Source organism: Canis lupus, chromosome 5 (genome assembly GCF_048164855.1).
Source record: "Canis lupus baileyi chromosome 5, mCanLup2.hap1, whole genome shotgun sequence".
Classification (NCBI taxonomy): Eukaryota; Metazoa; Chordata; class Mammalia; order Carnivora; family Canidae; genus Canis; species Canis lupus.
This window is the reverse complement of record NC_132842.1, coordinates 71,735,969-71,758,070: the sequence shown is the minus strand read 5'-3', so window position 1 is coordinate 71,758,070 and position 22,102 is coordinate 71,735,969. Positions and strand designations below refer to the sequence as shown.

The 22,102-nt window shown below is 49.4% G+C and overlaps 1 pseudogene; it reads right to left on the bottom strand.

The window, feature by feature from the left end:
• Positions 1-3,176: 3,176 nt before the first annotated feature.
• On the bottom strand, positions 3,177-3,626 carry LOC140633049 (small ribosomal subunit protein uS9-like; annotated as a pseudogene).
• Between the last annotated feature and the right edge of the window lie 18,476 nt (positions 3,627-22,102).

Below are 22,102 nucleotides of genomic sequence, written 5' to 3'. Positions count from 1 at the left end.
CAAGGCTGCCGAGAAAGAAGTCACTTTTGTTCCAGCCAGTACCTGACGCGAGGATCCCTGTCTCCTGGCCCCTAGGGGAGGGTAGGAGCCCAACTTTGATAAATGGCACTTAGCACACTAGATGGGTTTCACAGGGACCCACCTTCCTAGCCACTTTTCACTTCCCTGACTCTGCTCTAGCCCCTGTCACCCCCCACATACCCCCTCATTGTCCCTCAAACAGCCTGTCGCCTCCGCAGAGATCTGAGGGGACTCAGCTCTTTCTCCACTGAGTAAATTCTGTTTTCACTGCCGTAACTGATACCCAGCTGCGTTTCTCTTTGACGTCCCTCTGGTTGGTGGGGCAGCTGGAAGGGGCTTAATTACAGACAGAAGGGTGGCTGAGGGCTGGGAGGAGGAACAGCTGCTCTACCCTCTTTTACCACCCCTGGGCGTATTCCACAAAAGTGGAGCTTCTTGGAACACATTGGCTCCCTCTTTGACACAATGATCTATGAAGCTACTCTAAAAAGGCATTAATGAAGACAAGTGCTAGGCACACCCAGAGGTACACCCAGAGGAGGCCGGTGAGAAGTGAGCAATGCCGTCTTAGATACACACCCTGCCTTTCTTCCACCCTCAATTCATTCTCCTAATTTAGAACTTGCTTATACCTCTGCTGTTTGGGGATTGTGAATCCTTGGGACAGTGTTGCAATGAGAGCTTTCTTTTCCTTTATTTATTTTCCCACAGGAGAGCGGGCTCGGGCACCTGAGCACAGAGTGCAGCTGAGCTAGATGGTGGTGAGGCCAGCAGGAACAGCCTGTTGTGGGGGAGGGGACTGCATGTACTAAGGCCCTGTGGTGGGATGGAACAAGAAGCATTGTTTGGTCAAGAAGCATGGTCAAGAAGCATTGATTGATGACATCACTCAAATCATACACATCCTGCCCAGTGACACCAGAGTCCAGTGGATAGAGAGGGAGAGAGAGAGATTGAGAGATCATGCTGTGAGTGGACTAAGAGAGGTGGACCCTCTAGGGCTTTAGAGACCAAAGAGGTTTATTTTGACTCAGGGGAGACATGATGCCATGGAAGTATCCTTGATTGGAAGGACGCCATTCCCCACAACTCCCTTCCCCACATACAGTGGCTCCCAGATGGGGAATGCATTGGGGTGGGGTTGGCCAGAGGGAATGCAGGGACACCAGTCATGACACAGCCATGCAGACAAGAGGTGGTGGTGCTGGACTGGGGCAAGTGGACAGAGAGATGCAGTCAGGTAGGCAGCTTAGAGAGAGACCTGAGAGACAAGGCCATCGGGGCTCGGAGAGAGGTCGGGTAGTGGAGGTGAGGGAGAGGAAGGTGTCAAGGCGGACCCTAGGTTTCTTACTCCAGTAACCAGATGAGTGAGTGGAGGTGAAGACGAAAGAGCACCAGCTAAGGGGGGAAGACTGGGATCCCGAACTTTGGGAAATTACATTTGAGGTACCTTTGAGATGTGCAATTGCGAGTGATGATGAAACCCATCCGTTTACCATCTCTGTAGCTTTCCCTTTTCCAGAATGTCATATCAGCCTTTTCAGACAAACTTCTTTCATTTAGCAAAACATATTTAAAATCCACTCATATTTTTTTTGTGGCTTGATGGTCCATTCATTCTTTTCATTGCATAATATCTCGTTATCTGGATGTATCCCAGTCTGTTTCTCCACTCATCTATTAAAGGACATGTTGGTTGCTTACAATTTGGAACAATTGTAAACAAATTTGCTATAAATATTTGTATGAATGTGTGTGGGGGGGGGCTGGGGGGTGGTTATAGTTAGTAAATACCCAGGAGTGTGCCCATTGGATCGTACAGTAAGACTATGTTTAGCTTTGTGAAAAACTGCCAAGCTGCCTTCTAAAGAGGTGGTACCATTTTGTGTTCCCACAAGCAATGAGAGAGAGAGTTCCCGTTACTCTGTATCCTTGCCAACAATTGGCATTATTTAAAAATTTTTTTTTAGCTTTTCTAATAGGTATGTAGTATTATCTCCTTGCTGTTTTAATTTGCAACTCCCTGATGATAAACGATGTTGAGCATCTTTTCATATGCCCACTTGACAGCTGTATATCTTCTTTGCTGGAGTATTTTTTCAGATCTTTTGCTCATTTTTTAAATTGGGCTGTTTGTTTTCTTATTTTTGAGCTTTGTGTATTTTGGCTGCAGATCCTTTACCAGCTATTTTGCAAATTTTTTCTTTCATTGTCTGCCTTATATTTTCATTTTTAAAAAACAGTGTCTTCCTCGTTAAAAGTTTCTATTTTATAAATTTCAACTTGTCAATTGTTTTTCATGTCAAGTGCTTTTGGTGTTGTACCCATAAACTTGTAGCAAAACCCAAGGTTACTTAGTTTTTCTCCTGTGTTTTCTTCCAGAAATTTTATGGTTTTGCATTTTACAGGTAGGTTTGTGACCAAGTCTTAGTCAATTTTGTGAAAGATAGAGTCTGTGCCCGTGTTCTTTTCTCCTTCTTCTTCTCCTTCTTCTTCTTCTTCTTCTTCTTCTTCTTCTTCTTCTTCTTCTTCTTCTTCTTCTTCCTCCTCCTTCTCCTCCTCCTTCTTCTTCTTCTTCCTCCTCCTTCTCCTCCTTCTCCTTTCTTCTTCTTTCTTTTCTTCTTCTTCTTCTTCTTCTTCTTCTTCTTCTTCTTCTTCTTCTTCTTCTTCTTCTTCTTCTTCTTCTTCTTCCTCCTCCTTCTCCTCCTCCTTCTTCTTCTTCTTCCTCCTCCTTCTCCTTTCTTCTTCTTTTTCTTCTTTTTCTTCTTCTTCTTCTTCTTCTTCTTCTTCTTCTTCTTCTTCTTCTTCTTCTTCTTCTTCTTCTTCTTCTTCTTCTTCTTCTTCTTCTTCTTCTTCTTCTTCTTCTCATGTGGATGTCTAGTTGTTCCAGCACCATTTGTTGAAAAACTTTTCTTTATCCATTGATTCATTTTGCTTCTTCATAAAAATCAGTCAACTATATTTCTGTGGGTCTTCTTTTGGGCTCTGTGTTCTGTTCCACTGATCTATGTGTCTAACTTTCACTGTCTTAGTTACTATAGCTTTATTGTTAGTCTTGAAATCAGATAGCATGAGTCCTCCAGAATTTTTTTTATAACCTTAAATACTATGACAATTGTTTATTATAAAGGTGAATGCTGATCCTCACTCTAGGTTTATTGGTAGGATTTCTGGTAGTGTGCATGGGCACCAGGAGCACCAAACTTTTTGGGTTCTCAGTGCTGGGGATCAGCTACCAGCAGGGACTGGTTACTCTGGATGAGGATGTCTTTGATCTTCTTGAAAGCCTCATCCATGGGTTTCTGATAATAGGCCACTGGGGCTTTGGGGATGGACTGGCAGATTGTGTAAATCTGGGCCATGTGACTACCACCCTTCATTCAGACTTGGATGTACACCTTGGTAAATAGCTCCTTGCCCAGAAACAGAACAGGTTCCAGTAGCTTATACTGCAGTATGCATGGCTTGATCATCTCCAGTGGCCCCCCATTCATCTTGATGAAGTCATTGACCCATTTGTAGGGTGCCATGGCTGTGGCCATCTTCTTGCATTGAAAAACCTGCATGGACTGCAGAGGACCCTTGAGTGGCATGGCTGTGATCATAGACAAGAACCCATCACTATACCAGGCCAAAGCCTGAGAAAGCTATTCTTCTTTTTCACTATTGTGTTGGCTCTTCTAGATCCTTTGCCCTTTCATATGAATTTCAGAATCAGTTTGCCAATACCTACAAACTAACTTACTGGGATTTTCATTGGTATTGCACTGACTCTGTATATCAAGTTAGGAAAAATTGGCATCTTAGCAGTATCAGGTTTTTTAATCCACGGACATGGGCTATATCTTTTATTTAGCTTTAAAAAATTCTTTTTTCATATTTTAAACTTCTACACACAGATTATATACATATTTAGATTTATACCTAAAGTAATTCATTTTTTTGTTGCTGTTGTAAATGGTATATATATATTTTTTCAAATTCAAATTATTCCTTGATGGTATATGGGAAAGCAATAGCTTTTTGTATATTGACCTTGTATCCTGTGGTCTTGCTATACCAATTAGGTTTTGTAGAATTTGGGGGGATTTTTCTATAGAAAATCATGTTATCTGTGAATAATATACTTTTTTATTTCTTTGTCTTGTCTCATTGCACCAGCTACAACTTCCAGTATGATGTTGAATAGGAGTGGTAAGAGAGATTTTCTTTCCCTACTCTTGATCTTAGCATCACCATTAAGTATGATGTCAGGTGTAGAGTTTTGATAGATGTTCTTTATTGAGTTTAGGACGTTTTCTCTATTTCAAGTTTGCTAAGAGTTTTTCCTCTTTGTTTGTTTGTTTGTTTCTTGATGATGACTAGTTTTGGATTTTGTCAAATGCTTTTTCTGTATCAAATAATATGATCATAGGAGTTTTCTTCTTTAGTCTTTTGTTATAGTGGATTACACTGACTGATTTTCTAATGTTGAACTATCCCAGCATACCTGGAATAAAACTCACGATTGTCCTTTAAAATTCTTATTACACATTGTTAGATTTGATTTGGTAATATTTTCTTGATAATTTTTGCATCTATATTAGAAGAAATACTGGTCTACAGTTTTCTTTTATTTTGATGTCTTTATCTGCTTTAGGTATTAGGATAATATTGGCCTCACAGGCTGAGTTAAGACAGGTTCCCTCTGCTTCTATTTTTTTTTTTTTTGAAGAAATTGTGAAGAATTGGTGCTATTTCTTCCTTAAACATTTGGTAGAATTCACCAATAAAACCATCTGGGCTTGGTGTTTTTTTTGGGGGGAGGGGGCGGGGGGAAGATTTAAAAATAATTATTGATTCAATTTCTTTAATAGATTTGTGGCTATTCAGATTATTTGCCTTTTTGTAAGTTTTGGTAGTTAGTGTCTTTCCAGAAATCAATCCATGTCATATAAATCATCAAATTTGTGCACATAGAGTTATTCCCTTAGTATCTTTTTGAAATCAATGGGACCAATAGTAACAATCATTCTGATATTGGCACTATTTGTATATTCTGACCTTGTTTTCTTGTTTAGCCTGAGAAAAGAGGGGAAAAAACTCCTTAAATGATAAAACTACAAACTACTGCAAAGGAATGTCTTGTAGTTTTTTTGTTCTTTGACACGTGAAATATTTCAGGAACATAATAATTGCATGATGTGATGGATTATCATATTTCAAAATAACAAAAAGTTTCTAATGCCACAATCTCTTGATCTTAAGAAGTTTATAGTTTTGACTTTCAGCAATCAACTGAGCATCTACTATGTGACAAGCACTGTGCTGAGCCCTCAGGTATAATGGTGAGCAAAGTGGATATGGTCATGGTCCCTGTCTTCATGGGGACTGGACTAACATGAATCAAATGGTGTCTCAAATAATTGCAAAGTTGCTACTGTGGTAAGTTACATCAAAAAGAAAGATATAATAAGGTTTATTGATGTTAATTCATAGAGAGATTTGGCCTGGCTCAGGGAAGGTTTTCCTATGGAAGAGGCAATTGAGCTGGGGTCTGAAGATTGAGCAGAACTAGGCAGGGAGGGAAGTGTGTTCCTGGTAGGGGTGCTAGCACAGGCAGAGGCCTTGAGGTAAGAAGTTCTTTGCTGCTTTGAAGTCCCCAGAGAAGGCCAGGGTGTTTGGGGTGGAAATAAGACATGGGAAAGTGGAGGTGGCTGAAGGGGGAGAGGGAGAAGGCCTGGCTATGCTGAAGTTCTGCCTCCATGCTAAGACTGGTGCAAATCACTAAGGCTGCCCTCCATCCCAGCTCTTTTCTCAGAAGGAAATGAGAGCTAGAAGAGAAAGAGAAGGGAGAGAATTGTGTTTGTTACTTACCATCTTCCTCATTGGGGTGGGTCATCTCTATGGGGTGCAGAGTTATGAGTAAGTTATTTTTTTAAAGATTTATTTATTTATTTTAGAGGGGATGGGCAGCCTGGGTGGCTCAGTGGTTTGGCACCTGTCTTTGGCCCAGGGTGTGATCCTGGAGACCCGGGATTGAGTCCCGCATCAGGCTCCCTGCATGGAGCCTGCTTCTCCCTCTGCCTGTGTCTCTGCCTCTCTCTCTCTCTGTGTCTCTCATGAATAAATGAATAAAATATTTTAAAAAACAATAGAGAGAGAGAGCATGTGAGCATGAGTGGGAGGGGCAGAGAGAGAGAGAGAGAGAGAATTCCAAGCAGGCTCTCTGCTGAACCTGGAGTCTGAGATGTGGGACTTGATCTTATGACCCTGAGATCATGACCTGAGCCAAAACCAAGATCAGAGACTTAACTGACTCAGTCATTCAGGTGCCCTGAGTAAGTTATTTTTTAAGTAGATAGTTTTACTGAGGCATAATTTACAATAAAATTCAACTATTTTAAGAGTATAATTCACTAATTTTGGTAAACTTACAGAGTTGGGCAGTCATCACTACAATCCTGTTTTAGTATATTTCTATCACCCCAAAGTTCCCTTGTGTTTGTTTGTAGTTAAGCTACCCTCCCCTTTTCCTGTAACGTACTCGCACAGTGTCCTAGGCCTTCACTGGTATGATTTATGTTTCTATTAATTTGCCTTTTGTGGCCACTTCAGATAAAGAGGGCCCTACGGCATGTAGTCCTCTGCATCTGGCTTCTTAGCATCATAGACATGAGGTTCATCCATGTATAGTGTGTATCGGTGGGTCTTCCTTTTCATGGCTGAGTTGTATTCTTTTGGATGGATAACCAATCACATTTGTGTATTCACCAATGGATTCACCAGTGGATGGAAGTTTGAGTTGTTTCCACATTTTGGCTTTTGTGAATAATGCTGCTATGAATGTTTGTGCATGAATCATTTGGTGGACATATGCTTTTTATTTCTCTTGGAGGGATTCCTGGGAATATGGAGTTGCTGGGTCTTATGGTAAGTTTATGTTTAGCTTTTTAAGAATCTGCCACACTGTTTTGACAAAATGATTGTACTTACCATCTTACATTCCTACCAGCAACATAAGATATATATATTTATTTATTTATGAGATTTTCTGTTTCTCTGCACCCTTATGGTATTGTGTTTTCAAAAAATTATAGACATTCAAGTGGGTGTATATTGAGATCTCATTGCTGGTTTTAGTTTGCATTTACCTAATGACTAATGTCATTAGTTGAACATTTGAGCATGTTATTATTACCTAATTAGCCATTCATATATTTTCTTCAGTGAAGTGTCTACCCAAGTCTTGGCCCATTTTTAAATTGGGTTGTTTGTCTTCTTATTATTAAATTACAAGTGTTGTTGACATACTCTGGGTACAAGACTTTCACAGCATGCAGTTTACAAATGTTTCCTTCCAGTCTATGGATTGTCTTTTCATTTTCTTAATAGTGTCCATTGAGACAAAAGCTTTGAACTGTCATAAAGTAAAGTTGCTGACTTTTAATTTTTTTTTATTTTTATGGATCATGTTTTTGGTGGCATTATGTTTTTTATTTTAGAGATAGAGAATGTGAGAGAAGAAGGGGGAAAAGGGTGGGGAAAGAATCTCAAGTAGATGTTGCACTGAGCTCAGAGCCTGACATAGGGCTTGATCTTATGACCCTAAGATCATGACCTGAGCTGAAACCAAGAGTTGGACACTTAACTGACTGAGCCACTCAGGTGCCCCTTTTGGTGGCATTTCTAAGAACTCTTTGCCTAACATAAGGTCATGAAGATTTATACCTTTGTTTTCTTCTGGAAATTTTATAGTTTTGGTTTTTATGCTTAAGACCTTGATTCATTTTTAGTTAATTTCTGTGTATGGCATGAGGTGTGTGTTTGAGTTCATGTGGCTAACGCCATTTGTTGACAAGATTGTCCTTTCCTCATTGAATTGCCTTGGCATCTTTGTTGAAAATCAATTTACCATAAATTTAATGGCTTATTTTATGACTCTATGTTTCCTTTCATTGACCTATATGCCCATCTTTGCCCCAGTGGCACACTACCTTGATTACCGTGGCTTTGTAGTATGTTTTAAATTGGGTAGGGTAAGTTCTCCAACTTTGTTCTTATTCAAAATTGGTGTATTCTTGGTCCTTTGAATTTCCGTATAAATTTTGGGGTCAGTTTGTCAAGTTCTGTACAAACCTCATTGAGGTTTTGATAGGGATATAAGGATTGCATCTAATCTGTGGATCAATTTGGGGAGAATTGCCAAGTCGACAACATGAAGTTTTCTGGCCCTCGAACATGAAATTTCTCACCGTTTATTTAGATCTTTAGCAATGTTTTCAGTGTACATGTCTTACCCTTCACTTGCTACATTTATTCCTAAGTATTTTCTTATTTAAAGATGCTACTGTGAATGGATATCTGTTTATGGTTTACTGTCACCATCTCTGCCTGTTACCTCCTCCTCTCTGTTTCTTTTTCCTGGAAATGGTCTCATTCTGAGACCGTGCAGAAGCAGGAAATCAAGAGGGCCTCACAGTGGCATGTTTTGCCCCTTAGCCAGCCTGAGGAAGACCGAAGTTTCCTAAGACCTCAGACATCAACCGGTTGCAGCTCAGAGTATAGTTCACCCTAGTAGTTGTCCAGTTAACCCTAGATAAATGACAAGGCTGTCCTGTCAGGTAAGAGAGCACAGAAGGATGGGGTCCACAGGATGTGACACCTCGGTGTCCACATGGACAGTGACGTTGCAGAGGTCTTTGGGATGTAGCAGGGCCCAGACTCAGGCCAAAGACTCAGGGATGGAAGTGTGATCAGAACTGCATGCTGGGGATGGGTGTCCTGGGCAGAGAGGGGTTGGTTAGTTAACAGGGCAGCCTCTGAGGCACAGGCAGCTCTGGGTGGTGGGAGGAGGACCCCACTCCCACAAAACCATTTACCCATGTGCATTGAGTGCCCACCACGTGCCAGGTGTTGAGCTTCCTGCCAAGCCTGGGGCCAGGCCAGAAATGCTTAGCTTCTCTGGGGCAGAATCATGAACCTGCAGCACAGGCTGGGGGCAGGGGGTGATCTCAGGGCAGGGAGATGAGGCAGCCAGAGGGAGGAGCTAAGAGGGGCTCAGATGGAGCTCAATACCTGTCAGACCAATGATAGTAAGCAACTATTGAGTGCCTACTGTATACTTTACTCAGTGCTTTGCTTTATCTCATTTCACTCCATGAGGAAGGGACTGTTATCACCTCTATTTTACAGATGAAGAAATAGGGTCCAAGAGCCGACGGAACTATCTGAAGTCTCTCAGCTCAGAGGAGGCAGTGCTAGCATTTGTGGTTGGTCTGGCTTCAGAGTTAGAGCTTTTAGCCATGACCCTGTGCTTCTTTGTTGAATAGGGCCCCTGGATGAGGGTGAGGAGTGGCCCTGAAGGGCAGTGAGGGACAGGGACCAGCCAGAGGGAGGGACTCCAGGGAGAGCCCACCCCTTCCCGTAGCAGGAGTCCTCCCTGTTTCCTTGGGCAGCTGCCTCCTCGCCCATCAGCCAGGCCAGGATGACCATGTCCAGGGGGCACATTAGAGTCACCACAGCAGCCACAGAGCCAGAGTGAGGCCTCATGGGCCATGGATTTTCAAGGGCTTGATAATGTTCCAGCGCTGGCTGGATCAGAGTCACAGATGCTCTCCCAGCAGCTGAGAGAATGAAGGAATGAATGAATGAGAACTTTCTTTCCTTTTCAAGTTTATGAGGCATCTTATCTTCATTTTACCACTGAGGAAGCTGATGCTCAGAAAAGTGAAGTCATTTGCTCAGTCACATAGTAGATCAAAAGCAGAACTGGGACTTGAACTCACCCACAGAAAGCAGGCTGGGGGTGTCAGGCGGGGGCACAGGGAGAAGGACCCCAGGCACTGGGCTCCTCAGCCTCATCTCTCACCCCTTGCTCCACCCCTTAAACACACCCCCCACCCTCCAGCCATTCCAGGCTGGGTGCTCTTCCTCAAACAGGCCAAAATGCTTCTGAGCCTCTGGGTCTTTGCACTTGCTGTTCCCCCTTCCTGGAGTGCCCTTCCCACCATGACCTCCTGACAAACTCCTCCTCCCCCTTGTCAGCTCAATGTCACCTCTCCTAGGAAGCCTCCCCACCCTCTCCAGGCAGTGCAGACAAGCCCTGCTCTGCTCTCCCCAGCCCCGCACGTCCCCTGCCCCAGCGGCTGCCTCCCCCTGCCCCAGACTCGCCTGTCCCTGTGTGTTCCTCGCCCCCCAGGCTTAGAGCTCCTTCGTGACTGGGCCGCAGCTCACTGAGTGCTAAATAATGCTCCTGGCGCCTGAATGAATGAGTGCGTGAGGGCAGGCAGGGGGCCACGGAGAAGTGAAGGGGCCACGTCAGGTCTCCCCGTCCTCTCCAAGTGTTAACATCAAAGGCCACCAACCCTGCTGTGACACAGAAGGGATGGGACTGGAAATGGCAGGAGAAGGTCTTTTGGCCCATCACCCTGCCTCTAGGCAGGAAAACAGTGTTATTCTTATTTTATAGATGAATCAGAGAGGTCATCTTCTCTGTTCAAAGTCAACATTTGCCAAGAACCCTGATTTCCAACAGCAACAGCCATCATTGGCCACAGAAATAGGAGCAGCCTGGCAGCTAAACACGCCATGTGCCCAACATGTGCCCATCCGTGGGCTGTGGGCGTCTTGAGTCCCATCTAGTTTAACTCTCGCTGGTGACTGATGATGTGTGGACTCCTACCTTCATTTTATTTATTTATATTTCATTGTGCTTCATTTTCTCCATTCAAAAGTAATATATACTCATTTTAAAATTTCAAACAGTAGAAAAAATGAGAGCCCCCAGCATCCATGCTCTGATTCCCATTTTACAGATGAAGAGACGGAGAGGTCTGTGGTACCTCTACATGACCCAGCCTTTCCCCCTGTGATCATGCAGCTGGGCTCTCTGTTTGCCTGATGTGACACCAGCAGCTCGCTCCTCGACTCCAGGGGGAAAGCATGGTCCTGGGGAGTTTTCGGGTGGTTGGAAACAATGGGCTCACTTGTGGCTATTTTTCTTCAGGCTGGCATCAGCAAACCCATATTCAGTTGTGCCACACGCACTGCTCCCTGCCTCTCCACTCAGAGGTGGCAGGGAAGAGCAATAATCTTGACAAAATCTAAATAGCATTGTCTTGAGTTAACTGGAGGGGAGACTTTATACAGGGACTCCCAAGGAGTCCATAAATCTGCGGCTGATGAATTACCTGGGCAGGTGCCTCTGCCACCGGCATCCTTGCTGAGGACCAGAGTGGGATAATTACTTCCCTGGCGCTGGTTATCTGGAGCAAGCTGGTCCATTTTTCTCTTTTATTGCCATTAAATTTAAGGAAAGTGTCTGCTGAAGTCCCCCATCCCACCCCCCTTTTCTAAATGTTGGATTTATTTGATGGCTCCACTAGGCTGGTGCTGAGGGCCGAGCAGGAAGGAGGACTCGGTCCCTGGGGCACCCGCCTGAGGCTTCTCCCCGTGGGTATGATGAGTGGTGGCGGGACAGTTCACACCCGTCATCCCCATCAGTGGTGCCGTAAATTGTCCTCCCCCTCCTCCTGCTCTGTGGATGGCTGAGTCCAACTCAAGGTAGCAGGAGTGGGCTGAGGTGAGGGTTTGCTTAGCCTTGGGAAATGTAGTCGGAGCAGCCAGGTACAAAGCCGAAATTTGAGGTTCGATTATTGAAGGAAGATGGGGAGGATCTATTGGCAGACTCACTGCACTCAGCAATGTAGATGAGGGGAGTGTTTCTGGGAATCGAGCTGGGGCTGGCAGTGCGGGGCAGGGAAGGAGGTGAGCCTTTCTGTCCTCTCCACCTCTCTCCTTCCCCTCCCTCTTTCTCAACCCTGACGTTGATACGTGATTCTCTTACTGCCTTAATTTGAATCTCCCAAAGTGCTCTCTGGATCACCAGTTAGCTCTGGGATCCCTCAAAATGGTGAGACCACCTGAACATTTAGATAATTAGTTAGTGTTTACATGGACAGAGCCTTATCCATCTATGGTAACCACTGTTGAAACTCCTTATTCATTCATTCATTCATTCATCCATCCATCCATCCATTCATTCAATATTTATTGGGTCCTCATTCTGTGACAGACACTATGCTAGGTGTTGGGGATACAACAGAGAGAAGAATCAAGTATGGTTCCTGCCTCCAGTGGGAGCAGACGATATAAAAAAAATCAGTCATTTCATGCATACACAATTATAGCTGCAGTGAGTGGTCAGGGAAGACTTTATTGAGGAAGTGATAAATGGGAGTTCGTCAAGTGAGAGGGGAGAGAAAAGCATTCTGGGCAAAAAGAGCAGCATGTGCAAAGGCTGGGGTGAGCAGGTCAGCATGAGCAGGAGGGAAGTGTGGCTGGAGCAGCTAAAGGGAGGGGCGTGGGGTGAGGTACCGGGGGAGCAGGGTTGGGTCCAGGCCAGGGAGGGCCTTGTTGGCCATGTTGAGAAGTTCTGCCTCTCCAGTCAGGGTTGCGGGAAGCCTTTGAAGACATGTGAATAGGAAGATTTGGGTCTCAAAGTTAGGCCAGTCTCCCAGACCCTCCTCCACTTCTAGAGAGAGCTGAAGCCTTTGTGATTCTTTTGCTTTCCTCAACTGACTTTGCTCGTTAGGGTCCCACGCATCTGGATCTGGGCATGTCAGAGCCAGATTAACTGCAGCTCATGGGAGAAGAAAGAATCCAGAACAAAGCATTGGGGGTGGTTACGCCTTCCGTCCTTGGTCAAGCACCAGACAGGCTCTGGCTGCTACAGCCTTCTCCTGGCAGCTGCTGTGACCATGCACACAGGTAGAAATAGTCCCCATTAGCTCTTGCTGACCTCACTCCTGTCAATAACTGAGTGTAAAGGCTTCTCTGGATTAAACTTGGCCCTTTGAGCCTCTACATGAAAAGAGAAAGATCAATTCTTTCAGGGCACAAAGACCCAAATCACTTTCTCTTTTGGCGAAACCACTCATCCCCCTTCCAGGAAGGCGGGGGCAGGGGCTGGGGGGCTCTCCCATGAGCAGGCATCCACTCTGTCTCGCTGGCCTCTTCTTTGTGTTCCTGTGTGCTCTCCCAGCTGGAGGGAAAGGGGGGCTTACCGCCGACTGTGGGTTCAGGTAGAAGCGCAGCCCACTCACCTGCACCACAGCCTGTGGCCCACCCTCCACCCTCTTGGGACTACCTTCCAGAGCACCTGCCTCAGTTTCCACTTCTTTGCTTTCCTTTGAGGGTGGAGGAGGGATGTGTCTGATAAGTGAGTTCAATTGACATTGTCCTCTGTCATCCACATGATTGATTTAGGTTTGATTTTAAGAGATATTCATGGTGCAAGGAAACACTCATTGAGTTTGGCACCAGACATATTGGGGCCACTTCTGGGCTCTGTCCTTCCCTCATTGGCCCATCTTAGTCCATGACTTGACCTCTGTAAATGTCTGTTTCCTCATCAGTGTGCAGCATGCTCCGAGGGCTGGAGCAACGTGAGAGGGGACTGGCGTGGAGCGGGGTGGGAGGAAGGTGGCACAGGTGTGAGAGCTCCGAATCACACTGGCAGTTCTATTTTCTCCTGGCTCTCAGCCTCCTCCACTGATAATCTCTTTCAAAGATCACGTTACATTTCCTGCACATTATCATGATCCTTGTATCTATAACGATGCTCAGACTCCAAGTCAATGAAAGCACACTCAAAATGGCTTGCATGATAATGACATTCATCACTGAACGTGATGAGAATCTGGGCAGGGATGAGGATTGGGTTTGGTTGATTCTGCAGCCCACGGGGCCATTCCAGGATTTGGGGAGGAATAAGGCAGGGACCCCTGCAAGGTGTCAGCTTGGATCCAAGGGAGGGGAAGGGAGAAGAGGTACTATTTATTGAGCACTCAAGCTGCATGGGCACGAGTGAACCCTCTGACTCAAGGAGCTTCGGTTTCCCTATATGCACGATTGGGTAATAACAGCCCCTACCTCCCAGGTGGTCATAAGGCTTGACGTGGTGATCTGAGCAGTCGCTCTGTGTGGTGCCTGGTAGGCGGTGAGCACTCCGTAAATGCCAGCTGTCATTATTGCTGATGCTCTTGATGGGATCAATGTCTGAAGACTACTGGGTGGGTGATTCCACTTGTCCTGTGTTGTTCCCTGATGTAGAGCTGGAACTTTCAGGAGGAGTCTCCAGGCAGCTCTGGAGAAGGGAATTCTGATCAGGTGAGCTGCCCAGGGCAAGGCAGTGAGTGGCCAGTGCCCCTTCGAAAGATGTGAGAGGCACAGCCATGCCTTACCTGGAAGCAGATGCTGTGGCTGGGACTTGGGCCTCATTGGAAGGGGCCACCAGCCTGGTTGGGGGCACTCTGGGCAATGAGCCAGTGATTGAAGCAAACAGCACAGTTGCAGCTTGGGAGCACACACAAGGCATTAAAAATAGGCTTTCTGGGCACAACTGGACTCCTTGTCCTCCTGGTGGTCATGGCTCCTGACATTAGGTCTCCACACAGCCATGGAACCATTGCTGGTCACTGAGGCTCTGAGCCGTGGGATCAATTCTCTCTCTGTCTGCACTGGCCTTGGTTCCGCTCCACGGGCTGGGAGACCTGGAGAGCCTGGTCCACTCTGGGCAGTGTCCTGCAAACCAGCCAGGGCTGCTTCTGCTAAGCACTTAACCTCTCTGAGCTTCAGCCCTCTTTCTTTAGAATGGGAACTAGATCCACTTGTGCACTTCACTTGAGCCTTAAACGAGTTCACATATGTAAAGTGAGTCCATCAACAGATGTGTTTTGAGTGTCAATTATATGCCAGGCACTGGATTAAGTTCTATATGCCTAGCACGTAGCAAATGTTCAGTGAATGTTACGTCTCTTTATCTACGAAGAGTTAGTGGTGTCCATGGCTGGAGAGGAGCTACGCATAGTGAGGCTGTGATTTTATGGGAAGACTTGGGTTCAGATCTTGGGTCTCAAGAGTACCAGCTGTGTGAGCTTGGGTAGAGGACTTAGCCCTTCTGAATGTAAATGGGATTAATAATCATACCTGAGTTCTAGAGGCAGGAGATTAGGTAAGACCTTGCCACAAGGCACTTGCTGTAGTGCTTGTGTCTGGGAAGTGCTGACTAAGTGTTGGTCATTATTGTTCTCACTCTGGGAAGCATGCTAGTGTGGGCGTTTATGTAGGAGTTAGAGGCACTGGCGTTGGCTTGTGTCTGAGGTTATTGTGAGGCTCAATGCCAGCTCACCAATCGGGTGACCCTAGGCAAAATCTCTCTCTCTCTCTTTTTTAGATTTTATTTATTTATTCATGAGAGACACACAGAGAGGCAAAGACATAGGCAGAGGGAGAAGCAGACTCCTTGTCAGGAGCCCAATGTGGGGCTCGATCCCGGGACCCCAGGATCTCGCCCTGGGCTGAAGGCAGGCACTCAACCGCTGAGCCACCCAGGTGTCCCAACACTGGGCAAATTCTCAATCAGTCTGTGCCTCAGCCTCCTTGTCTATAACATGGGAACATAATGGTAGACCTCACTGGTGAGGTTTGACTGAGTCACTGTATGTAAAGCACTCAGCACCATGCCTGCCCCTCAGGTCCAAAGACATAGTCAGAGAGAATGGCATTTAGGGTTTTAGGGCACAAGTGCTTGGGCATAACTCCCCTGGGAAGTTTTTAAAAACTGCATGTGAGGTCCCCACCCCAGAGACACTAGTACAGTCATATCTCCAAGAACCTGCATCACCTTTTTTTTTTTTTTTTGAGAGGCATGGAGAGGGGCAGAGGGAGGGGCAGAGGGGAGGGAGAGACTCTCAAGCAGGCTCCACGCCCAGTGCAGAGCCCGACAGGGAGCTTGATCTTACAACCTTTCGATCATGACCTGAGCTGAAATCAAGAATTGAACACTTAAATGACTCAGCCACCAGGTGCCCCAACACTTAAATGGCTCAGCCCCAGGTGCGTCTTTAATGAGCCTCCCAGGGGAAGCTGTCGCAGGGGGTTCTGGGTCTGGAGCGTGGGAAGCAGCAGGACAGGAACACAGAGTGAATGAAGCAGAGCTGCTGCCCTCAGGGGGCAAACAGCCTAGAGGGGAGACACCGGCTCTTCAGGAGCCCAGGGCTGGGCTGAACCAGGTGCTGGCTCTACAGCCAGGAGGTATGAGATGGAGCCCTGCATCCTCATCCTCCTGCTGTGTGACTTGGTCACATCCCTCTCCCTCCCCAGCCTCAGTGTCCTCATCTGCAAAGTGGGGACAGCGTGGGTTTGCTGGGAGGGATAGATGAGCCACCCACATGGAGAAATGACAGGGTGACCCCTGCAGAACCGGGAGTCTCCTGCCCCACGCCCTCCCCCACTTTACCACCGAACAACCTGACAGATTCACTTGTTGTCCTGTGTAGGGATCATCAGCCCCTGAGCAGCGGGAAGGGGCTGACCTTGTCCCCAGGTCACCACCTGGTGGGAGGCTGTCTGCTGGGGGTGATGTCACACCTGAGCCCTGGGGTCCGGGGCCTCACGTGGGGGCACAGTGCACCTACACCTACACTTGCCTGTGGAAATGAGGCAGCCCGCCACCGCCAGATACTTGTCATGTTACTAAATCCTGGTGCCACTTCTTCTCTGCCCCAGCCCTGGTCGCCCTGTGTCCCTTTACCTTCTGTTCCAGGGGGAGGTTGGGCCTGAGTGTGGCTGCTGGAGCTGGAGGCAGGTGAGGAGGGAGGCTCAGAGTCCTTGAGTGGTGTCCCCAGGGTCACTCGGTATGTCAGTGCCAGTGGGGGTTGTGGCTCCTACAGGCTCCCTGTGATCACCATGAGACCCTCTTCCCCGGGCGGTGTCCCCGAGCAGCTGGGACTCACAGTGACCATGACATCACTGCTGGCCTCCTTCACCCCGGAGCCCCACCCTCCCTCACCTCCACCTTCCCAGTCAGCCTCTGGGGCTGCTTTATTAGGGGACTTCCTTTCAGGAGTGCCATAAACACGTCTTGAAAGGAAATGCAGTTTCCGTGTTTCCTTTTTCCCCACCATAACACATTTCCATTTCAATGGAACGTCTTCTCTTTTCAAAATCTGCAATATTCAAGGCCAGCTGGAGATGCTGTGTTCTGAGCTAATGCCCTTCCCCCCATGCCTCCTGCCCCCTCCCCTGGCCCCCCTGCACCCCCAAACCCCCCTGCAGGTCTCCTCCTCATGGTGGCTGCCCCCCTAGGGCTTGAATGCACTTCTCTGCCTCAGCATCCAGGCTCTTAACCACCTGCTCCACCCTCCTGCAGGCCCACATCGTCGGTCAGGACGGTGAGTATGGCCAACGTGTTGCTACCGTGTGCAGCTGACGACTGTCATGAGCAGAATGGTGTCCCTCAAAAGTGATGTGCTCCAGTCCTAACCCGAGCTCTCAGAATGTATCCTTACCTGGAAATAGGGTCTTCCCAGAGGTAACCAAGTTAAAATGAGACGGTCAGGGTGAGCCCCCATCTTATATGGCTGGTGTCCCATAAAGAGGAAATTTGGACACAGAGACAGTCATGGAGGGAAGATGAGGTGAAGACACAGGGAGAAGACGGCCGTCCATCAGCCACGGAATGCCTGGAGCTCCCAGAAGCTACCGACACCTGAGCAGATCCTCCCCCAGCGCCCTCAGAGGGAGCGGCCCCTGCCCACACCCTGACCTGGGACTTGATCCTGCCAGAACAATGAGACAAATAAGTTTCTGTTGTTCTTAGTCGCCCAGTTTGCTGCGTCTTGTTATGGCAGCCCCAGCAAACTAACACAGTGATAGCGACGATGACGAGGTGGCCGTGAATGCGCGGGGCTGGCGGAGGGGGCTGGGAGCCGCTGCCCTGGGCAGGCCCGCGGGAGGGCTGCGCGCGCTGAGACCCTTGAGACCCCACCTTGGAAGCTGGTTACAAAGTCTTGGATGGGCCGTGACTCTGAATGAGAGCTACTTAGCCTCTCTGCGCCTCCGTTTCTTCATCCATAAAGTGGGCGCAATGACGATACGTACCTTGTGCAGTTGTCCCGAGGACAGATGAACTAGTGCTCGGAACGTGCTTACAGCCCTGTGCCCTCAGTACGGGCGCCTTCTTGTGACTTGTCCCCTCGCCTCCTCCCCCTTCTCTCCCTCTCCTCCTCATCCTCCTCCATCCTCCCCATCCTTCTTTCTGTCTGACCAGGATGTTTTCCTTCTGGAAGCAGCCCCTTCTCCTCCCACCCCTGATGGTTTCATCCTTGGACTGCCCTCCAGATGAGCCAATGTGTTTCTTTTCAAACTCAGCCAGTCGAGTCACTTGTCGGGCTCCCTGCATGGAGCCTGCTTCTCCCTCTGCCTGTGTCTCTGCCTCTGTCTCTCTCTTTGTGTCTCTCATAAATAAATAAAATCTTAAAAAAAAAAAAAAAACAAAACTCAGCCAGGATGAGCAGGCTTTTCTGCCGCCTGTGATCAAAGAGCGCTGACTTGCACGGGCCCAGTCCACCTCTGCGGCTGAGCCGGTGCCTTCCTGCTCCTGGACCTGATGCCCTCTGCTCTAGCCTCTCCCAGGGGCCCCTCAAACACGTGCTCTTTCTACATTGTGCCTTTGTTTTGGAAATTATCTCTTTGGAGTGTGCCCCTTCCAAATTCTTCTTCTGCCCAAATGCTGCCGGGCCCCCAGCCCCCGTGGACCTTGAAGGCAGAGCACAGAGGAAGGAAATGGACTTCAGAGCCCAAGAGGTGTGGCTTCCTCCCTGCTCCACCTCTCACCTGCCATGCAACCACAGACGTGTTATTTACCTGCCTCCAGCCCGATTTACCTGCCCTGCTCACCTGGCACGTGCAGATGGTAAGGCCAAGCCCGCAGGGTTCTTAAATGCACCGACTGTGGTGGTTCAGGAGAAGGGCCTGGTGCACAGAGGGTGCCTAATAATTGCTGGTTGATACAATCCATGCTGGATTGACATGAGCCAGCTCTGCCCCTGGCACGTCACCTCCGGAAGGGCAGGTAAGATCCCTGGGGAAATCTTATCCACAGCCTCACTCTGGGAAAGAGAAATAGAAAATTTTCTAATTCCAAAGAGTAAATGTCAGAGGCTTGGGAAGGATTCGGAGGTTCTGAAAATAAACCTGGCATGGAAGGGGGAGGAGGGAGGGAAGGAAGAGGAGGAATGGGGAGGGGGGGAGCCAGGCGGGGCACAGAGATGAGATGCCAAGGCTGGGAGGGAGAGAGAGAGACAGAGAGAGAGAGACAGAGAGAGAGACAGAGACAGAGAATCCCCCCTACCCCATGTAAAATGTGGATGTTAGACTAGGTCAGGAGTTGTAAAAGGGCAGCCTGCAGGATGTATCCAGGGGTGGATGTGGCTGGTTTCCCCCTCAAAATGTCTCCTAAAAAAATAGAAGGGGTTGGCAAAATCTAAAAATTGAAATATCACATGTAAAAATGTGATTTCCTTTTCTCCAAAAAATCAAGAGGTCTAACCACCCTGGGTGTGGCCCAGACAGATGGCGGGAGCCGGGCAGCTTCTAGCCCCAGATGGGACTCACCCCTTACACCCAGTCTTCACTGCTCCTGATGGTCCTTCAGCTCCGAGGCTGAGGCTGTCTGCCTTGCTGTCCTTGTCAGCCGAACCTGTCTCCCCATGACCTTGAGAGGATTCCAGGTGGTGACCCTGGCTCAGAGCAGCAGCCCTGAGAGCCTATGACTGTCTCAGCTCAAATGTCTCCTCCTCCAAGAGGCCTTCCTTAACCACCTGAGCCCACACACCCTCTCACGCTTCATCCCATTGCTCTGCCAGGAAATGGCAGCAGTGCAGGGGCTGGCTGTCCGCGGGCAGGCTTCGCAGGGACTGGAGGAGGACTCCGAGCTGCCTGGCACTGGAAAGGGATTCATTCCCAGTAAAAGGCTGGCTGCGGTGCACAGAACACAGGATGCTGCTTCCTGCCCCTTCACAAGCTGCTGGTCCAGACAGACCCTCCTGACAGGAGGGGACAGGAAATGGGTGGAAATGGGTGGCCACAGTTCCAGATCTGCCTCTAATTTCCTCCCCATCCCCTGTCAGGACGGCTGTCAGGGGCCACTAGGACAGGGGGTGCTTCTGCCCTCAGAGCCCGGGGAGACAGCGGGGTGTCAGGAGCCAGTGGAGGATGGTGCGGCTGTGAATCAGCCCAGGCTCAGGTCACCCCCCAGCCAGACGGGGGGCTGCAGCGGGTGGGGGTCACACAGGACTGGGGACACGGGCGGCTGGCATCATCCATCCGCGGTTCAGTTCCACCCTGAGGGTGCTCGAAGGGTGCCTCTGAGCCTCAGTTTCTCCATCTGTGAAAGGTGTTGGTAACGACACCGCCCTCCATGGGGCTGCGAGGACGCTGGGAGGAGAGGGTGCGGGGTGCTGGGTGGCTGTGGGGTGCGGGCTTCAGCGTCTGTGTGCGGGGGCCACTGCTGGGTGGCGGGCAGGTGCCTGGGGAGCCCCCGGCCTGTCTGGCTCCGCCGTCCCCACCCCCTGACCTCTGCGGCCATTTCCCTGGTGGCCGCCGGGCTGTGGGGCTCCAGGTTTCCCACGGCGCGTCACCCTCCTGTCCTCACCACCCACGGGGGCTGTGGGGCCTGTTTGAGATGCAGGCGCCCCTGGCCTCCGGCTGCTGGGAACCCCTCGGAGGCCCCACTGCTCCTACAGCCAAGACCTGACCTGGGGCGTGTTCAGGGCCCTGGGAGCCCGGCTTCCCCTCCCCCGCCCGCCCAGGTGTGGAAACTGAGGCTCAGAGAGGCGCTGAGACTCCCCCGGGCGCCCGTGTGGAGATGGCCGAGCCCGATTCAGACCCAGCCCCGTGGGGATCAGTCCCTGCACCCAGCCGCCCCCACGGGCCACCCAGGAGCGCGGCCTCTGGGTGCTGTGCACCCGCTAGTGGGCCTCGTCACAGCATAGGCTGCTTCCCCCCCGCATCCGTGTGTTGGGGCCACGCCGGGCCCAGGGAGCCCACAGACACCCCCCCACTCCCGGCCTGGGCCACGCTCTGGTGGGAGCCGGGGAGGGGCGAGGCTCTGCGCTGCGGCTGCCGGGCTCCCCGAGGGCTGGGCACTGAGGGGCTCCTAACCCGGGAGTCTCGGGCCCAGCCCGAGGCCACTGTGGACGCCCCCCACATCTTCAGGGGGGCTCCTCCCTGAAGAGCCAACAGGGCCAGGTTCCGAGGAGCTGAGGATGGTGCCACCGATGTGTCTGTTGCCCACAGGAGGGTCTTTAGAAGCGTCTAGACTCGGCCACCAAGAGATCAGTTAAGAGGTCTTAGGTTGGGATCCCTGGGTGGCGCAGCGGTTTAGCACCTGCCTTTGGCCCAGAGCGCGATCCTGGAGACCCGGGATCGAATCCCACGTTGGGCTCCCGGTGCATGGAGCCTGCTTCTCCCTCTGCCTGTGTCTCTGCCTCTCTCTCTCACTGTGTGCCTATCATAAATAAATAATAAAAAAAAATTAAAAAAAAAAGAGGTCTTAGGTTATGTGTCTCCTCTGACTTTAGCAGGGTCTTGAGAGGGGCTTACACGCTGGCATATCTGTGCCACAAGCATCAGGGTCCGAGGACCTTTGGCGGGGGGGGCCTTGCTGGTATAGACGGCCCTCAGAAGGGGGCAGGTTTGCAGGGGGAGCTCAGGAGTTTGTGATGCTGTGGAGGTGCCCGGTGGAGCAGAGCTGGACACTGGGTCTGGCCCTGATGACTCTGGGCTAAGAAGTCCTGAGGGGTCCTGAGGAGAATGGCTGGTCCTGTCCTCAGTGTTCACACATGAGGCCCCAGGACTGTTTGCTGTTGGGCTGAAGTGGACACCCTTACCCTCATGTAGTCTGGCTGGCTCTGTAGGGGTCACCTCTGGGCTAAGTCCTAGAGGATGAGCAGATTCACCAGAGAAGAGGGGACACCGAGGGCTAGGGGCTGGCCAGGTGCAGGGGGAGCTGTGTGGTCAGGGATGCACAGCGTCAGGGACACTGCAGTATTGGTGCCAGGGAGGACGAGGCGGTGACACTCTGGAGCTGCAGGAGTCAGAGCAGGAGGGGCCTGGAATGCCGAGTGCAGAGTTTGCCTTTCAACCTGCTGGCTACAGGCGCTCAGCACTTCTTGTTTCAGGTGCTTGAGTGCAGGTGACATAGGGAAGGAGACTCTGGCAGCAAAGAGACCAGCGAAGGGGCCTCCTCGAGGGC